We start from the raw sequence: 21,100 nt of genomic DNA, 5'->3' as shown, positions 1-21,100 counted from the left end.
ATTGCTGACAGGACCCCCGCAGCCATCACTTCAGCTGTGCCTGTACAGCTGCCACTCAGAAGCCTCCACATACACACACGTCCAGATCGTGGCTTAGCAAGATGGGATGCTCTGCAAAGCAAGTGCTGCTTTTGTTCATTGGATTTCCTAGTCCAAGGTACTTTCACATTAACAGGCATCAACGTTAACAAGCTCATATTTTTGCCTCCAGGACAAAATATCACAACCCTATCATGTGATAAAACATTCAAGACTATGGCAGTGTCGTTCCTGAGTAAATTAAGGAACTTGGCTTGGCATGCAGGATCTCCCCCATGCACTATGAGGACAAGACATATGCTTTCTGAACAAACTGGCCTTGTGCAAAACATGCAACTCCTTTGCTGCTACAGAGCTGATGGAGGGGAGAAGGAAGAAGGCACAAAGAGATGAATAAATGAAAATGCAAGCCAAAAAAAAAAAGCGCATTGAGCTGCAAATAAAAATGTGTTCACACACACAGAGAGTGTAAAATTCAGGAAATCTGAACATGCTCTTAATCAGACAGTCTTCAAGCACATCAATTTAAAGTAAAGTATACCACTTACCCCAAACTCTGCTAAAGGAATACTTAGGGCACACTGGAGATAGTACTTCCAGTAGAAGTATTTTTCTAGCACCACCTCTTTAGCACACAGCCAAGAGGCTTACGTGTCACCTGTTTGCATTCATGTTGATGGGTGCTCAGAGATAAAGAGGTGTGCCTCATGTCTCCATGTCTAAGGAGGGCGCTGCCTGGCAGTGTGGCAGGCAAGCAATTACACAGTTCACATGTCCCATTTATTCCTAGAGGCAAACAGCATTTCAGAAGAGATTTGTGTGTGACCTACCTAGGAGCAGATGTAAAGTACCTGCTAAATCACCCACACACCTTAATACAATTACATTGTTCCTAACAAGCGTTTTCATACAAAAATGTATTAACGATGGAATATATGGATCACAGCTGTTCCGTTCTGTTCATAGCTTTACATCTTTTTCTCTCAGGTGCAAGGAGGATACAGCAGTCTCTAATGCAAACTGCTGTTTTCTTTCTTTCTTTCTCGTACAGACTCGAGGACGCCACGCTGCCCCATGGGTACCATGGTGAAAGCCATCTTTACCAAAGAAGAGAAAAATTATTGTTTGGCAAAGACTGGAACATAAGGTATTACATCTGACGTGACTTCAGACCACACCTGCAACACCACCCCGTTTCACAGAGAAGCAATACATATCTAACAGGAAGCTTTTTGGGGGTGGGGGGTCCTCCCCATACTACACCACCTAGCCAGCCCTCCCAAGAGCAAAAAAGCCACTCTTCTGTATGAAACTACTCAAGTAAAACCATTTGTTTGACTCAACCCACTCTTCCCCCTCATACCAAGTGAAATGACTCTCTGTACACAAACTCAGACATCACCCCAGCATCCCAGATCTGTGGTGCAGCCAGCCATAAAGCCAGTGACAAACATGGTAGGATATACCACACAACTATAAAGAGACAAACTAATTTGAATTTGCCAAAACACAGATATTAGACCAATAATTAATTCATATTCTAAGATACCACAGGATTTTATCACATTATCCTTTTGGGGATGGACAGCAGACGCTCAAGAGTTACAGTTAACTGTTAACAGTGCCCACCTTCTGCAAGTGTCCCTCAGCTTTCAGGTAGATCTTACAAAGACAGACAAGTTGTGGCTTGGCCTTGCCTTCTTTGTTCGGGAGAACCAGACCCCACTGGAATTCACTGGACATTCACTGGTCTGTGTCCTAGAGGTAGGAGTCAAACTGCAGTGAAGCCTGCATATTCCCCTGCAACGGAGATCCAGCCCTCAGTGGATGGAGGGAGCGCAGCGAAGGGTTACATCCCTTGGCATCTATCACAGCCAGAGCAGTGTGGAATAGGCAAAAAAGTTGGAGTCTGCTTAAGAAGGTTCCCCTGTATTCATAGATAATTGAGCCATATTTGTAAATATACTGTGAAAAAGTCAATGCTATTTAGAGTTCAAAAATGCTTTGCAAATGAAGGTTTTGCCAAACGTGGCTTTATTCTTAAAAAGCAGTTGAGGCTGCATGCTTATGATTAAAAAGTTGACATCAGCATTGGGGGAAGAGGAGTCCAAATCCCACACAGACAGAAAAGGAAAATACTGCAGGTCTCTTGATGGACAATGTGTAAATACAAGTACATGGTAATAAAGCATTTGTACAGGTTTGATCATTCTGCAAGTACAAGTAAATTCATACTAAAAAAGGTTCTCACCCGAGCGCCACACAAACTTAAACAACTTCAATAGCTGTTTTATACATCACCTGATCTGTTACAGCAGAAGCAACGAGAAAGTGATCTGGACCTCAAAGGAATGCATTCACTAGTCCTGTCATACCAGCACTCCCATCACACTACAGCAAAGCAATAACCACATTCTTGCCTAGCGTGGGTGAAGCGTAGCGAACGGCCTCACCCTGCTCTAAGGCTTTAGTAGCACCTTAATGCTTGCAAAACTGCTCACCATCAGACACTTGCCGGCTCTGTCGAAACAGGGGACAGAGTGTTAAACAATGTTCCTACTTACTCAACACTTCATTAGAAGTGCCTTTGGCTAAAAGCTGCCAGATATGTATAAATGTAATATAAACAAATGATGACAACAATTTTTTATAAACTCAAGTAACTGCTATGCTGGGGGAAGAGAGTTAATAAATAAGCACTTTACTGAAATATTCTGAGCTGCACTATTTTTTTCTTAGGAAAATATATGACCTGGCTTGCTTTAATTTTGGCCAAAATGACACTTTCTGCGACTTCTGGGACTTTTCTGTAACATAAATAACAAGAAGGAAAATACCCCTTCCTCTCACAAATGAGAGGAAGAGATTCAGTTGCTCTGAGCATTTATCTTTTGGTTACTCTCAATTGCTTTACTTGACATTTCACTGTTATGACCTTTTTAGTTTCAACTATAGAGGAATTCTAAGGAATTGTAGGATCAATGTCTAAGGATTGTCTCTTTCTTGGAAGGATCTAAATCATTTTAAGGGTGCTCAGGATACATATAAGAGTCTGCAAAAATACATGCAAACAAATAGGCTGCAAGGCTTTAGCTTCCAAATGCTGATGTCACTTCTGTCTCAGCTGAAGACGCTCTAGGACACTTTGTCAGCTGTCAGCATTGCTAGAACTGCAGAATTTTGCAGAGCAAGAAGAACTGACAGGCACACAAAGCACGCCGACAATGAGTTATAACAGTATATGCCAGGCATAAAATCACGATCCTACCCAGAAAGGGGGCACAAAAGAGGTAAGTGAAGTAACAGGTCTGCAGATGTGGTGAGCATTGCACAACAGGCCGTGCAAGGAAACAGCAGATTCTGGATTTCGTTTCCAGACAGCCAGGGGAAACTGGGAACGGAGAAGCCAGGAAAGGAAACAACAGTTAGTTTTGCAACTCTATCTGCATTTCAGCATAACCAAACCAATGAAAAGGAGGCTGAATTTCAAAGAACAGCTCAGTTACATAAAGGAATGAAAGGCAGCATAGAACCGGAAAAAATGGAAAATAAGAACAGGAATGTTGCAGGTGATACTCCAACACCACCCATACAGAAGGATCTCTGTGCAGTTTCAACTTATCGGCAAAAAGTGCAGCACCGTCTCTTTCCCCTCACTAGTTTCTAACATTTTCATGCTTCATGGAAGGACAATACTGTAGATAAATTTTGCAATGGTATCTGATGAAAACAGCTGAACTCCCCGAGAGGACCTGTCTGCCTCCTGGAAACGAGAGCTTTTGCCTCCCAAGTTACCTCTTTGAACTCTCATCAGAAGTTGCTTTCAAATTGTAGCAGTGAAGCAAACGTCTGTACCATGTGAATAAACTCCAGAATAGACTGGGAAAAATAAGGCAAAGATTATTTTTTTTTTTTTTTTAAAAAAAACAGCTCCATACTACTTACTCCTTCCTTAACCATTCAACTGTTCCTCTAATAAATACATTAAGCCACAATGCCTTACAAGTTAATGTGCCATGCTTTTTCACTAACTTATAAACAGGAAATTCAGAGCGATGCCCAGCATCCTTCCTTGATGTGACAATTCTGACCGCCTTGGGACCCAGCTCATAGCTTACCCACAACCTAACCTTAACATGTGTAACACATCTCTACACTGTACCTGCTCTTGACAGTATCAAGGAATTATGAATGACAAGTCTTACGTAGATTTACACAGTTTCAAACTCTTTCAATCAACACAGGAGCCACCAGGATTTCACCCACAAAGCTGGTCGTATTCACAGAAGAAGGAAAATACCCAGAAGTTTGCCCACCCACCCATTCAGCAACCCTTCTAACTCCAGAAGGACAAGGAAAAAGAGTACACTTCTATTTCTGCCCTCAGAAATAGCCACTGAAAGATAAAGGAGAAGATAATAAGAATCAAACAGGATCATAAGAATTGAGCATTTCTTTAATGAGTGGTTAGGTTTTCCTGGAGATAACAAAAATCTCCAGCAGACAGCTAGAACAAGCAGACACATGAAAAAGCAGAATAAAAGGAATAAGAAAAGGTAAAAAAAAAAAAAATTCTAAAAACTGAAAAAGGAAGCAATTTCATATGTGCAGTTAGAATATGAATGCAGTGGCATCTCAGGGAAAACACGTGCATGTACTCATGCTAAAGAAAGTAGTACATTTTATGCTCTGCTTATATGGGCAATTCAGTAGGCTGCGATACACATTTGTCAGGCCAGGTTCTTTGTCCAAGCCCGTTAAAGCACATACTGTAAACAGCCAGAGGAAAATATTTGCAGCTTCTTTAAAAAAAACCTTTTTTTATTTTCTCCTCCAGGGCAGGAGAGTTCTCAGCTGCCTTCCACCTTGCTTTGTAGGATAGATACCTGGAATACAGATAATGCTTCTCCAAAAGGTCACACCACCAAGCTCATGAAGGGTACAAGATACATGCTGCATTAGAGGGAAATAATTTGGCAAAAATAAATTATCATTATTAGGTCAATTAAAAGTCTATGGAGAAGGTCAGGCAACAGACAACCTGAAGATACCTCCTAGTCACTGTTAGATAAAAGTGAAACCCACACAAATATGATACAAATGGGACTATAAAATAAAACTGCATCATTCATCTAACATGATGTGGGCAAGCGTACAAAGGGGTGAGGCAGGAAAGAATTTCAGTGCAGAATTTAATCCACCTTTTCATCCTTTGGATTAGGAAATATCTGCTTCTCTTGTTTTTCATAGGAAGCAAACTGTTCCTTGCTAACTCTGGTTTTTGATTGGAAGAGGCAACAAAAGTTACTCTTTTATGCAGCTGCTACCATTCTTCAGCATTATTGCTTTTCTATAATATTGTGATCTGCCCTTATTTTTGGTGCAAGTTACTTGATTTACTTCAGCAATAAATACCAGGAGGTCACAGTATATAGCATTTCCTACATTTTGTTCTGGCTATTTATTCCTCAGGAAGTTAAAAGTTTTCTCATTATTTAGATGACATTGAAGTATCCAAAGATTTTTAAGTCTATCAGAAGTTAGTCTGTCTACACTTGCCAAATGAAAACGGCTAACCACAAGGCATCGTGGCCTTTTGGAGCAGGATTGATGTACCAGATCACACTTCCAGGCACCAGTGAAAACATTCTGTTCCTCAGAAAACTTACTGGTTATCAAAGTTATTGACTGAATAACTAATCAATATCCATTTCCAATGAGCTGGAAAATCTCTACTATCTATGAATATGGGGCATGGCATTAGGAATAAGAAGAAGTTATTTGTGGAAATATTTAAATCAGAAGGGTTTCTTAAATGGATCTAGCAAAAAGGGCAAAATAAATTTATAGTTATCTGTGGGAAAACAGGCAAAAATATCAGTTGAGAAAAACCCTGTCTACTAACTAGAAAAGACTATTCCTTCTACTCCTTAATCTCAAACCCAATGTCATTGGACTTGAAATAGAAGGGACAGTTAGAGGTGCTAAGCAGGGAAGTGATGCACATGGCCAGAGATGGACGTATCTAGATTGATAAAACTGAGGCTCACAGCTAGCATTCACCTCTCCCAAACTTTTCAAAATCATAAAATCTTGACAGAAGCATCCTTGCAGGTGCCAAGCTCACTGGGTCTACTCCAGATCATGCTGGCAACCACTGCAATGTGGAGACAGTCAGAGCACTGCAGGCTGGCAGCGTGACACTTCAAAGAAATGGAGAGATGGGTCAGTCGTGAATAATCTGCTCTTAAGAGGTCTCAAAAAGAGACTGAGCCTTTGATTTCAGAGTCTGTAGTAGCTACAGTTTGAGCGAGATATTTTCTGCCAGTACTGGGCAGGATTTTTTAGTAAACATGTCTGGAAATAGTAAGCATATGTGATGCTTCCATGTTTCATAAATGCTATGAAAAGGTTAGAAATAACTTGCTGAGAATACTCTGGGCATAATTTAACTTGTCCATTACATAATAAAACACCACTTCTGCCTGAAATAGAGCCAAGCAGTATTCAATAGGCCACGACCTGTTCTCTTCAGGAAGTTACTAACGTGCAACAGCAAAGCAGGAATCTTGACAGCAAGAGTCATTTTGAAGCATGCTTGTGGCTCAAATGTACCACTCAAACTCTTCTAACAAAGCAAAGCTGAAACTACAGGTTCTTTTTGTTTTCGCAAGAATTGAAAAAATAAGCCCATGCTTTCTACAAGTCACTGAATCTTCCACTTCGACAGCTCCAGAACTGCAGCATGTATTAACACTGTCCAAGCTTTCTATTGAGGCTCTGCAGTCTGCCAAAATATTCAGACAGTGCTTTGGCAAAATTTGGTTCAATTCGTATCCTAGCACGGCTTCTTTTCTAGAGCCTCAGGGAAGGGATAATTCAAAAGAAGCACCGATTAAGCAGGCTGAACTGCACAACACAAAGCTCCCATTCAAAAAGCCTGCTGTTTTTCAACCTGAGTTGCCAACTCTATTTATCTTGCTACTCTGATCAGAATTCCATATTACAGCATGAATGATAGTTAAATCTTGATATACAGCAAAGGCTACTCAGATAAACGGCACAGTAAACTATCATTTCTTACACTAATTCTTGTCACAGAGGTATGCATGAGGCCTGCATGGAAAGCAAAAAGAATTGCAAGTCTAATGCCACAGTTTGCCCATACTATTCATTCTATCTATTCCCGAGATTGAGGGAGGGCCCTCAGATGGCTGTAGCGTAACACCCCTGGCTGAAACCTGGCAGCTGTTGCCAGCTCTTCATGCTGTAGATGCCTTCCTGCAGAATTCTTTCTTAACATTTCATGCACATATACAGTGTCCTCAAGTTTCACTTCAACTGACCTACAGTAACAGGCAATTTCCTACCTCTCCTCCCAGAAGTCTTCAATTAAAATTATTATTCAGAATGTTTCTGCTATAGCTAAGAAAGGGCTTAGCAGCAGCAAACAACCACCTTTATAACCCAAGTTCCAGAAAAAATACACTAAGTTATTCTAAGAAAATAAATTGCCAGTCAGACTGCTCTAATTGATCCAAGCAGTGTAAGTTCCCTGCAGAAAACTGCATCAAGTAAACGCATATGCAGTTTTCATACCACAGTGGATTCAGACTGCTTTCTTGACTCAACACTAAGTATAAAACTTCGCATGCTTATGAGGAATCCGAAAATCTCACGCAAGCTGACAAACCATATAATGATCTGCAATATTTTATGTTCTACATTATGACTGAGAAAGGCATCAAACCTCTGAGATGAAAAACAGGATATAAAGGGTAAGTAGATATGAAAGAATCTATTCAGCTACGCACTTCTGTGCACAAGTCACAAAAAACTGGGAGTATGCAATGGTACTGTCCAACAAGAGCTTCTGTTTGAAAAAACTCATTTAAGTAGGAGCTGCTGTTCCATCTTCTATTAAAAGACTGACTTTGGCTTGAAGTGTTTGATTTGATTTTAAACCAGTGCATATGATTTCCTATAGAAGGAAATAAAAATCCAGCAGTGAGATTCCAGTACAAACAAATTCAGTATGTGAAGAAAGAAAATCTCAGTTAGCGCTAATCAGTATAGCTGCGGTGCCTATTGTGGGCTATGCTAACATACATCAACCCACATACTCCCAGAGAATTCTCACCTCACCAAGTTCTGCTTTTGTTGATACCAAGAGTTGCACCATAATGCATCAAATAATGCATTCTTTTCATAATGCATTCTTTTGTAAAGAAACTTTATCCCTATGACACAGTGTTTAAACAAAATTCAGAAGCAGAAACTATATTATTTCCTAGTTATGAAGCCAAACATTTTAGACCAAAGAAAAGTTATTCTCAACTTTTTCTCCTTAAAAAGTTGTTTCTATTGCCCTTTACTAGAGCTTATTTCCCTCATTCCACAAGGATATGTTCCATCTCTTTTTCCATTATCGGTCTTCTTTTTTTCAATTTATTATTTTAAGAGGCAAAAAAAAATATACAATTTCTCTTTGATGCCATTCTTAGTGACATGTTTAAAGAATTCCAGCTGAATTAGACTCCCAGTTTGTCTTTAGCAGGCTTAATTACTAAGGGTGTTTTGTTTAAGATAGTGTTGTAAACAAAAGACATGCTGGAAAAGAGCAAATACACCGAAACCCATTGGGAGTATGGTGAGGGAAAGGGGGACAGCGCCACATCCTAGAATATTGTTTTGATCTATACAACAGAATCCTAACATTATCAAAATTTAATCCTCAAATAACTTAGGCTATTAGAAATCACTACCCTAAAATGTGCTAGAAATTGTTTCTGTACCACACATTCAAAATGCACATGTAATGCAGTAACTGAAAAGCATTATATAACAGTAATTTACAATGAAGCAACTATGACAACCGATCCATCCAGCACAGCACAGAAAAAACCCACTAAGTCAAGCATCAATGTTCACAAAAATCCTTTCTCCCAGTTATTTTATATAAGCTTTTTCATACACTGAGGATGTCTATAAGGAAACAGTAAGAAAACATATTTATTTATTTAACTACATTTATGAATTTGTCACTTCTTTCTCATAAACAGAAGTCAAGGTGTGATGATCAGGACTAGAAAAATCATCTTAAGATACTCTATGCTAGACATCAATTAAAACCCTGGGAAAGCCTTGTGACCTTCCCACAGAAGTGGAAGGGAATACTGTTTTCTGTTCTCTGAACAACTCCTTGGTTACTTACAGTCTACAAAAACTGGAGTTTTGGTCCATGATTAGAAAAAACACTAGCAAACACATGGGCTAGAAAGGATGCCTCATTACAAATTCATGCTTGCAGTGGCAAGGAATGACCTAGTCAGATGGGCACATACATTTTGAGTTTCTTCCAGAGAAGATACAAAATATAGTAATAACATACCACCCCCATATTGTCTTTACCGTAAAATTAATTTTAAGATTGAAACCAGTACTATATGATTGAACAAGGAATGTGAACTAGATGAGCTCTCATGGTTCCTTGCAGTCCAACTTCTTTTGCTAATTAAAAATAATACACTGTGCAACACACCATTTTTATTCCTTTTATCATCAATACATTTAGTATACATGAGAACAACCACATTGGTGCACAGCCCCATCAAAAAAAACACCATTCTAAAGGACTGTTTTATTAAGAATAATTTATATGTTAATGAGAACACAGGAATAAAGGGGGGAAAAGTTCAAGCAGTAGAACATTTAAAAATACTGAGTTACTTTGTTTTGTATTATGAAACATTATTTGCGCAGTACACTTTACTATCAAAGGTCTAATTCCACCTTCTAACTGTAGAACAAGTTTGACTTAACACAGAAGGAAATGTAGGCTGATGACTTGGGACCAGAAAGGGTATCTTATGGTTACTGAATCCAGACACTGGTCACTGCAGTCATTTCTTTTAATCTTATTGATAAACTTACCCAGGTTTGTCTTTAAATCTGACTGATTTCTTTGCGAAAAGCAACGACCGAAAATGTACCAAAGAGCTGCAGTTCTCTCATTTAAGCCCAAAGCCTATGTTTTACATAAGCCAGTATACTTCCTCGTTTTAAGTTTACTTTTCCCTCTAGAACATGAGGATGCAGCAATGCTGAACTGTCTCAAAATCAAAATGTTTCAGGCAGTTTGTCAAAAGTACAGCAACATTGTTTCAAATCTCTTAACAGAGGAACAGTTGGCATACAACAACTGTGAGCTCAAGGAAAGCAATGTAATAAATCTTATGAAAATAAATAAAACAGAGAAAGTGTTTACATACCTATGCTTAACAGCTGCAAATGGATCTGTAGTTTTCCAAGGGTACTTCAGTGACGAGTTTCCTGACACAGTTCAGATCTCTTGAATACCATAGTCATGCAAAAAGAGCCGTTTCTCATCTACAGGTATTATCAGCAGAGAAAAAAAAAAAAACCAAACAAACACAAAATAGTGTAGTTCAGAATAATAGCTCTAAAATTCGCACTGAGATGCAAAGCTGCCAGCCCCACACAACCACCCTACCCACCTAATTACATTCAGCTGCTTGTCATGTGGTCTTGCTGACTGATCAAGTGATCTCTTTTCCTCCTTTTAAAACTAAGCAATGTAGTTAACTGGATCTCCCTAAAACAGGTAACAAACACTGAGCTTTTGCTTAAACTACTGACCCTCCCCCTTCTTGTCATAGGGAGAGGAAGCTACAGTATGTTTCATTACAAAAACATAGAATAAAATACAGCAAACACAGTAGTCTACTATAATGAAACATAGGGAGCACCAACTACTCACAAAACAATGGAGAATTTCAATTTTGAGCCTGATTTTATGCCTTTACAGGTTGCAGAAAAAAGTTACCGATAACAAAATTGACAAAGACACCTGAGTGAGACCACACAAGGAGTTGGACGGATTCAGGTGGGCAGCGGCAGCAGTACCCATGGCTTTGTGGGCATCCACGTCCAGCCCCTTCTGCTGAACCACTTCTGATAGTAACAAGCTCCAACAAAAGACCAGAGTTAAGATGCTGCCAGAAACTTTATGAACCACTGCAGCTAAATCTGCAAGCCCCTCCCTCAATCCTAAGAGACATGTGCAGTCATTTTACACATTTAAATACTTTCAAGGAAATAAAGTTACTGATTTAACATGTAAACCAACTCTTCCTCAACAAGTCCATTCATCAAGGCCTGTTTACACAGATGCCCAACAAGCAAGATTCACGTGTCTGGCCACATTTTGGCACTGGTGTCTGCACCAAGGCACTTGCTGGACAGAGGTCCCTGTGCTGGGTCCAAGGGATAAGAGAGGAACTCTACAGCTGCTTGCGGTCACCATGAGGCCTCGTCCCCTCTCACAAATGCTCTTGACATTATAGATGCTAACAGTAGAGGACTGAAAGGTGTGGACAAAGGAAGTTTTGCACTAACCACGTAAGATTTAGCAGATGTGAGCTTTTACAGAAGTCAGGTCACCTTGCACAACCCTTTCTTGTCTCAGTTTCTTTCCTCACAGTATTTCAAGAGCAGAGAAGTAAGAAAACAAATTAAGAAGGTTTCTAAGACTACTCTCCAGGCTTATAATTTAAGAAGTGCTACAGGCAGCCTGCTACAACATTTAATGTATCCTTAATGCATTCATCTACCAGTAACAAAAACAACTCCACAAGCTCCTTAATTCACTTGTCTGAACTATCTCACCTCCTTTCCTGCAAATCATTCTATCATGGTTTAGTGGTGGACTTGGCAGTGCTAGGTTAACAGTTGGACTTGATGATCTTAAAGGTCTTTTCCAACCTAAACAATTCTATGATTCTAAATCATGGCAATTTTTATTGCCCCTTCCCCAGTGAACATCTAAGTTCTGTTATACAGAGCTGGCATCCAGCTATCTGTGGTGGAACACTTTTTCATGCCCTGCCTTAGCATTTTTCCAGATATAACAGAAATCTATTTCTTTGACATTTTGTTACAGGTTATAATTTTTAAAAACTCTACCCATTCTTTGCTCATTCCAATCTTCTATAAATTCCACCACAGTTTCAGAAGAATACAGAAGTCCCTTTTTTGCTCCCACATGCAATAAAAAAGTTTGTGTTCAGTTTTCAGCAACGTGAACATTTTTAATCTTTAACTGCATCCCTGATCAATACCAGCACATTTGCTTAGTGTGAAGAAATACTCAGACCACAAGCACCCAAGAATTTCTGGTAACTGCTCCAGAGCGCAGAAGGAGGAACAGGATAAGAAGTGTTGACAGACAAAGCAACAACTCTTTTGCCATGTTGCAAACAGCCCTGGGGGGTGGCTACACAGCCTGAACACTAACTGCCTGTCTGGAAGTCTCAACCAGCAATGTAAACAAAGTTCAAGCTCTTCCACACAGTAAGATTTTTGCCGTCTTTGAGGGGAAAGCAATTCATAAATAATTTACAGACTTCAGCTTTTGATTTCAGGTCAAAACAAGGCTGCTTAACTTTCCTCTTACCAACCCGGTGTGAGGAATAGCAACCAATTTCCACTTCCCCCTTCCAGGAAAGGGTTTATCCGAAACAGTAAGACTTTGCTAGGAAGGTACAGCTGAAATAAAGCTTATTTTCTGAGGGTGAAGTTTCATTGATTTCAAACTGCAGAGTTAGTACCAAAACAGAGGCCCCCAGTTTACAAACTGGGAGGACATCAATTTTTGGTTATTTAAAGTATCTGTTTTTAAATAAACACATTTGCAGCGTCTCAGCAAAGGCTGCACAAACAGCTGAGCCAGCCCTACTGTGGCGGCAGGCAGCGCACGGAAACGGTACAGCAGCAGCTGGAACAGGAACCCCTGCAGCCAGCCCATGGTAAGCCTTCCTCTCGCTGCTACCTGAATCTTAGGGGCTTGTAAGAGCTTGGACATTTTCTAAGTTGATGTAGGGGATCAAAATTACACCAGTAAAGTCCTGAAACTGTGAAATGCAGTTTGAAGCTCCAGCTCTACAAAGGAATGGCCACCTATTTAGTTATTAAATCGTCCCACCGTTTTTATGAACAAATTTTATGAACAGGTTGTATGAACAAGATGACCTGAATGCACGGAATTTATGGCCTTCTTGTAAAAATAATCTATGCTATACAGGCCTAGGAATTTAGGAGGAAATCTGAGGAGAGTCGAACACAGTGGACAGCGTGGAGCATTCTTCATCACAAGCATTGGAATATTTGCCTTCATACATTCCACGCTCTTGAGACAAGCTGCAAGTGTCCGAACTGTCCTGTAGCAGGTGTTTCCTCTAGAAGAAAATGCTGGATTGTTACCTGTCTGACTATGGTTCATGCAGGAATTAAGACATCTGCCACGGGAGACAGAAATAGGGGAAGAAGAGGATCTAGCAACAGTCCATTTCAGATTATGCTCCAGAACAACCCATCTCTGTTTTCAAAGCCAAAAGCTCTGAACTTGCCTAATATCAGTGTCAACCGCCTCCACTGTCCCCACTCCCCAATTACCCAATTCTGTTGGAAGTCTCCTCTTCAGCACTCTGACCAGTTAATGGCTTTTTCCAACACTCACCAAAACTCACCATGCCCTTACCAACAGCCATAGCTTTTACACGTGCATTCAACACATGACCTGCAAGACTATGGAATGAAAACCAAGCAGCTGGCAGCCCAGGGTAATGTTATTTGTTAGTGTCCACAAATCTTATCTGTGCCACAAAACCTCTACGGGCAATCAAAGAGGAAACTTAAAAAATGCAAGAGGGGGAAAAGCAGCCACTGGGACACAGTGCTTATGAACTGATTCGTGTATATGCTGGCAAACGTCAAGAAGAGCCAGAGCACATGCCACACAGCAATCATTTCACAGTGAGAGAAATACCTTACAAAATACAAGAAGAGGAGGTGAGAAAAAAGTAAATAGGCAAAATATGAACATATTAATTGGTACAGGCACATTCCTACAACTGTAAAACAGAATTATAGTTGTTTCCTTGGAAGAAAGTCAGCCTCCCACAAAAAGACACTCTGGAAAAAAATAAGAGGGGGTGATGGAATGTGCTGCAAAGGAAAACTGACCAGGTGTCATGCGAATGAGCTTGCTACTTACTGCCGCAGCAGTCCATAAATGCAGTAACACGCCAATACCTCAAGACAGAACTAAAAAGACCTGAAAGGAAGAGACAAAATCCTTTATATTGATTTTTTTTCTGCTTTCCTCTCACCAATAGCCCTCCAAGAAAAAAAGAAAGAAAAGACAACCCACACTCAGAAGATCAGCTTTCACACCAGAAATGTAATAGCTGAACTTTGCCAGCATTAAATCATGAAATACCCCTTCAGTGTTTAAAATGAAAGTAGGTCAGGCAGGCCTTCCTGCTACCCAAAAGGCACATCTGCTAAATATTTAGTAACACTATAGATTAAAGTAAAACTTTCATGTTTTGTTCTTTCAACTATAAGCCAACCTAGGCAGTTTCTAGTAATGGTGACAGAACTTTCTTTTAGCATTGCAAGAGATGAAGTATTGGTATGTTTAAGGTCAGCAGCATTTAACACAGAAAAGAGCTTCTAAAAATAGTCTCCTCCAAGAGAGGCTCTGGATGACTAACTTCCAAGAGTTACCAGGGTCTCTTCAAGAACAAAAAAAGTTAACACTAAAATAATTGACAAATTAAAAGCATCAATTTTGTTTTCATGGAATATCATACTGCCTAAAGACAGGAATCCTTCCCAGCAACTGGGCACTCAACATCAGCACTTCGGAAAACTCTAGACCAAACTCTGTCATCTTTTTCACAGGAAAAACATCAAAAGATTGCTTCCCAATATCAAATTTGCTTATATTTGAAGAACCTGTTAGTATCTCAGAAAAGACTAGTAAAACTATCTCAAACAAGCAGCTCTAATTGAATTGTCAATTCTGTTGAACTACTAGTTTACTGCCTCCACATCACTTTCTATTAATGTCAGTGTAGGCACGGTTTATCCTGAGGCAAAGCCAAAAGTGTAGGTGCTTGCTCCAGACCTGAATGAAAATGGAAAGAAAAAAAACTTTAATTCCTGAATCAGGTTTGTTCTCTCTTATTACAGTTCTGAAATATTAGAAAGAAAATAATATAAAAAAATAGTGTCCATGTACAAGGTGTTAAGACACCAAAAAAAGGTGAATAAAAACTTCTGTATTTAAAATGTCAATAAAATGTATTAGTGTAAGAACAAACATGATTATTCATTTTGACTGAAATGCACAAATTTGATCATTTTGCATGTAGGAAACGATATTTTGGCAACATTCAAATCACATCATCTGTACTCAAAAGAGGAATATTTAACCTAAAGGTGGATGAATTACTCGATGTGCTACAGCTCTTCTGTGAGACGTCTGTTGGTTCCACATTTTGTAAAACTTAGGAAGTGGGTGCCTGATTGCATGAAGAGAGCACCTAGAACAGTAATGCATGCAGACAGAAGTGCCCCTGCATTTTGGTAAGAAGCTGTAAAAGCAGGCTAATAATCTGATGTCTCTGTCTTTAGTCTGAAGAGTTACAAATCTCATTTTAGATCAATGATCTTTATCTATGTATTAAAAGGGTTGATGACTAAGTGTATTTTTTAAATTAAAAAATGTAGTAGCTTTACAGGAAGCTGTTGTTCCAATGTAAAGGAACATGTGCACTACAGCTTCCTTAGAAAGGACTTTCAATGTTTTACAATTCTATAATATTAATACAGTTTTGAAAGTTGCTTTGGTATTTTTATTCATGCTTAAGCTTAATAGATATGCATTTGTTCTTTGCACTACCTGATCCAATACGTCATTGCCAAGTAAAAGACACTGCTTATTAAAACTGATTGCAGCAGAGTTCCAGTTTGGAGACAGCTGGGCTTTCCTTCCAGCACAAGAAGATCCTGTTCACATCTTCTGTAAATCTTCTTAATAGGACAAGTGGTCCTTCATTCTCCCCATCAGCTGACAACAGTGTCTCTTCCACTTTAAATTTGCTCTCAGGAGGAAACATTGAAAGGGTAGTTATTTGCACTGTTTGAGAGATATAGATGCATGCCTCTTCTGAGCTACAGAAAAGTATTCTTTTTGTCCTATATTATTGTTTGATCTTCCATGCAATGAAGCATATGAAACCTAATTAAACACCTGTGATGCCTATTTTTCTCCTCTACCATTTCTTAAACCATGAACATCATTAATATTAGAGCTCCTTCATTTCCACATTTATTCAGTGACTCCCTAAGTTAAGTAGGACTAACCTGACTGGTTGATCTTCTTTCCTTCAGAGTGTGCAAGAGGAATAGGTGGGCTTGTAAAGGTGGTGGTTCTGGAGTGCGTTAGCAAAGTAGGTCTTTCAGTTCCATTGGCCCTATTCCACTCCCTGTGCAACTCCCAATTAAGAAAAATGTTACTGCTCCCATTCCTTGTGATCCCTCAGGACGCTAGGCTGAAGAACAATTACCTAAAGCTCAACACACCACAGTGGAGATTGCGAATGCATTAAGGACTTCTTGGAGCAAAGCTCCAAATTTGCAATGCAAAAAACAAAGCTGAAATGAGGACATGCCTTTAGCCTGGTTTCCTAAAGAAACAAAGCTTATTAGAGAGAGGGGCAGAGACATTGAATTTCTCTCATTTCTGCCTTCTCCCCCAACATTTGAATCTGTTGATCTGTTTTAACACTGCTTCACAGAGGGGCAGAAGCCACAAAGATATTAAGTTCCTATATACTTTGCGAAAAATTGGCAGCTGGATTAAGAAAAGAGTGAGATGCACACCTCCACTGAAAGCTAGCAGTTACACTTTTTCAGTTCTGAAAGGGGCACGCACTAGCTGGCCAAGTTGCAATGCATTGCTCCAGACTAGCTGCAGCACATACTGCCACAATCATTCAATTTTACATTTACTTTCAATTTGGATTTAAAGACATTTTCTATTTAAAAGCAAATTAAATTTAAGCACATCTATTATTAAAAAGAATAAGTTAATAGAAAAAAAACTAGTTGAGTTTCACTGTATTAACAGTTCAAATTTGGGGTTTTTGTGTGTTTTGTTTTGTTTTTAAAGCTAATAGAAAGCATGATTCTAGTTTTGCAGCACGCTCTTTTAATAGGTCTTCCAAAGCCTGCTTCTACTGGCACACAGCAGGATCTCAGACCCTGTCCTGTGCCCTGGGTGCTATACCCAAACTGACAATTCTAGAAAACTATCAAGTAAAGATTTATAGTCACCTCTTCTACTTCATAGCTAAAGAACATTTAAAAAACTACTACTTTAACAACTCCAACTTAGGGCTACATTTATCCAATGTATCCAACATTTTATGAGAGTTTTGCTATCAAATTCAGAAGAAATACAATGAAATTCAGACAGTACTGTCTTCAAACTTGGATGACACCATCTCTGTACAGAGACATCTATCCTTACACTATTCTGATGCAAGACAGAATATGGAAAAATTAAGTACAGCCAGACAGTTCATGCCCCTGCAGAAAAGACCTGTCAAGTTCAATCATTGTCAGAGGAAAAAGCGCAGCATGTGCTGTTACGTGCACAGGATCTTAAAGCGATGGATGAGAAACACTCTGTTGCAAATGGATGATACCAGCAGGGCTAGAACCTAACCTGATACCTGTATTTTGGGTCACATTCAGTCATGCATGAAGTTTGGCTTGGAACCAAACAAGTGGGAGGAGGGGAATTATGATTAATATTTGCCATTTAAACCAAACCAAACCACTACTATCCTACTTTTTGCTATAATGCACATTCTGAATGTTAGCTAGGCTTCAAAGTAGATTTGGAAAGCACCACCCATTGGCCATAACTGTAACAGTAATTCATCTCTCATGCAAACCTTGCATAAAACAGTTTCACAGCACAAGCAACTCCCACAACTGCTCGCTTTGAGTGATACCCTTAAGTTTTCAAAATGCACCGCACTCTGTGTTAGTCATGCAATTATCAGCAGGGATTTGCAGAAGGAATATAATTTCCCTCAGCAACTACTAATATGAAACGTTATACTTGCAAGACTGGCAGACACACACAAGAAAACTTGCATTTTTTATCATAAAAATGAATAAACTGTTCTTTTCTTCCTACCCAACATACATGCTGTATTAGTCCTTATCACTGATAGCAACCTTCAGTCTAGTCCAAATGTTCCCATTCCCCAAGGATGTTATTAGAAAGAATTGTTTTCTTCCTTTTCAGTTCATAGAGCAACCTTTTTCCTTATAGCCCTTGGACTGAGCAGCTGAGAGAACCAAATGAAATATCCAACAGTTAGGAAAATAATGAGATAGGCCCTCAGAGTAAAACCTGGTTGACTTTGGAAAGCACATGGCGTTCACTTTCACGGTTGTATAGCAGCTACTATGACAGCACTGCCATTTTGAAGTGTTTAATTAGACATAAGAGGATGCCTTTAAAACAGTAATACTTCTGCAAGAGAACATTCATCACCTTCTAATGACATACACTGCCCCATGGGTTCATATGCTTAACAGAAGTACTATAAATATCGTGTATCAATTGTTTTCAATTTTGTTTTGTATTCTGCTGTTTCTAATTCAAACTGGAAAGGGGCTTACATACCTGAAAGCTCACCTACCCTTTCCAACAACATAAGTTGGTCTAATAAAAGGCATTACTTCCACCCATGGTGCTCACCTTACCTGAAAGGAAAAAAACTGAATCTTGAATAATACTTAACTATTTTGCTATTTATTCCTTTATCCTTTTATCACCTTTTCAATTGATAGCTGAACATACAAGCAGTAAGATGGCCAGCTGCAAAACTGCAATCACAAACTCCAAAGTTAATCTGGAATCAGGTACTTGATTTGCATAGCAGTTGTCCTTATACCCATTCAGTGTTTTATTTGCATATAAAATATTTCAGCTAGGTATACTCTTTACAGTACTTTCATTCACATAACTCTTTTACACAAGGAATCACTGCAGAAGTGTAGACTGATTTTCAAAATACCATCTGCAAGCCCCCACAAATTTAACTTTTAATTTAAAAACATTGCTCATATGTCTAACAGCTCATTTTTTTCCACTGCAAACCACAAATTTCTAGAAAAGCTGTACTCCTCCTCCTAAGATTGTATCATCTTCATTGCTGCTTCCTGCCCCTTTCCTACCTTACTACCAGTCTTCACATTGTCTTCCAGAAGTGCCTTTATCTAATATGGTTTAGTCTTACCCATTTCTCACCAGTAAAAGTATCAGACATAGAGAAAGGGAACAGCTAGGGGAAAAGGGTTTGCAAACTCAGGAAAATAGCACTGCATTGGTTTACACTTGGATATTATCTTCAGAGCCATAGAAGCAAGGACATTTGCCTTTTTCTTTCCCTGCAGTAGTTTAAAATACTGAAGAACTTGTCAAGTCAGCTCCAAAGTGCTGGCCAGTACATGAAAAGGATTCCAGCGCCTGGGACTATGCAAATATACATATCAGAGTATTTTCAACCCCTTGAAGCCACAACATCATCACAGGAAAAAATTATTCTGGTTATATGCCATATTTTAATATATATGCCATAACTTTAAATCTTCAAAGCTTATTAGATTGGAAAATAAATCACAGATGTTGAGACTACTTATTACAATAATCAAAAGTAAATTCTGTTGTATTATGTATGGAAACAAAACAATATAAGGATGTTCCAGGAAAGAAATTAGGGGCTAGGACTTCTCATTCAACTATGATTTTACCTCCACTGGATATAAAAGGGTATGATCTCAGCTGATTTAATGTAGTTCAAGTTAGTCTTGCCCCCTGACAGGGATGCAGTTTGCAGACTAAGATGACCAAAAAAGAAATGAGGAAAAGAAATCTCATAACCAGATGCTATTCCCAGAGGAAGACTGGTTGGGAATGTGTTTGTATAAATAGGAAATAAAAATTATTTCTGCTATAAAAAGCTGCCTTTTAGATAAGTATTTCTTAAACCATGCTATACTTAAACAACTTTTCAGCCATGTTTGAAGTCAGTTCTGTAAACATGATTGTATCTCCAGCATAAGTGCTATCTGCAAGACAAGAGGAGCAAAAGCAAGTCCTTGAGCAGTTGACATACCCAGCCCAGCAAATGCTTAGCTATAAATATGTAAGTAGCCCTTTGAAATTACTGAAGAACAAACTTAACTATCTGCAGGATCAGATCACATGTGCAGTGGAGTACAGTAACACAGCTTTAATACAGCAGAGAGTATCTGATGATTAACTATGTAAATCATAAGTTTAATACATTTTAAATGCACCTTGTTATAATTATTTGCTGAGACATTAACAGGGGAAAAAAGAGTTGTCATTCTTTATATTCCCTCTCTAGTGCAAATTTTGCCTGTTTCTAAATTAAATTCTTACTAGCCTTCTGTTGACCATGACAGATTGCTCTTCACAATGGCGTTGATCTGCAAATCCAGGGTTATGCTGAAAACTGACAGACTAATCAATGGTCATTATGCCAGCGCAGCAGATACCTGGCAGTAACAGAGCAACCAAGAATCCAAAGCAGACTCACAAGGATTACTGCCCATAATACTCATTTCTGTAAATGACAAAAGCTACTTAAAATTTCTTTTATCTCACCAATCTTCTCTTTGAAAGAAAAGGAAATGTGTAGTCAAGTGATAAAATAATGTGTTCCCATGTTTAATGATAGTGATGAAAACAAACTTACAGTCTAGTTTTAGATATCGGGTTGCAGATGAGAAATTTTATTAACTGTAAAAATAAAACAGTGTAAGTTGCAGTACATTCCCCCCCACCCAGAACTCCTTTGTACAAGAGATTAAGTAGACGTAAAATTAGAACCCTGAACTAGAAACACAGGAACATGCTGTTCTTTTTCCCATCTTTTTAACCATGCTTTTGAGACATCCATTTAGCATCACAAATACTATTCCTACAATTATGTATGAACATTTGAAATGCATATGGTATTACATGCTTTTCCCTAGCTGGAAAATACTTGGAACAGTCACAAAAGTAGTATAAGTCTATGAAAAGAAACAAGGGATGAGAAGACAAGTCTATGTAAGAATAAATTTCCAAGAAAAGGCAGGC

General features: G+C 38.9%; 1 protein-coding gene across 5 annotated transcripts in view; it reads right to left on the bottom strand.

Annotated features, from left to right (window-relative positions):
* The window catches only part of RAB27A (RAB27A, member RAS oncogene family), a 36,769-nt gene that overhangs the window by 14,283 nt on the left and 1,386 nt on the right, over positions 1 to 21,100 (bottom strand). For 2 of the 5 annotated variants that reach the window (XM_082322129.1, XM_082322130.1), the window contains exons 2-3: positions 10,311 to 10,428; positions 588 to 825 (exon numbers count right to left, since the gene is read on the bottom strand). The exons of 1 other annotated variant lie outside the window; for it this stretch is intronic. The gene's annotated coding sequence lies outside the window, so the exon portion shown is untranslated. The remainder of the gene's footprint in view (positions 1 to 587; positions 826 to 10,310; positions 10,429 to 21,100) is intronic. 2 more of the 5 variants (XM_082322128.1, XM_082322127.1) reach the window with 1 other exon arrangement.

The sequence above is a fragment of the Platalea leucorodia genome, assembly GCF_965183815.1.
Source record: "Platalea leucorodia genome assembly, chromosome: 9".
Classification (NCBI taxonomy): Eukaryota; Metazoa; Chordata; class Aves; order Pelecaniformes; family Threskiornithidae; genus Platalea; species Platalea leucorodia.
The sequence above is the reverse complement of the archived record's forward strand: the minus strand, read 5'-3'. Positions and strand labels throughout refer to the sequence as shown.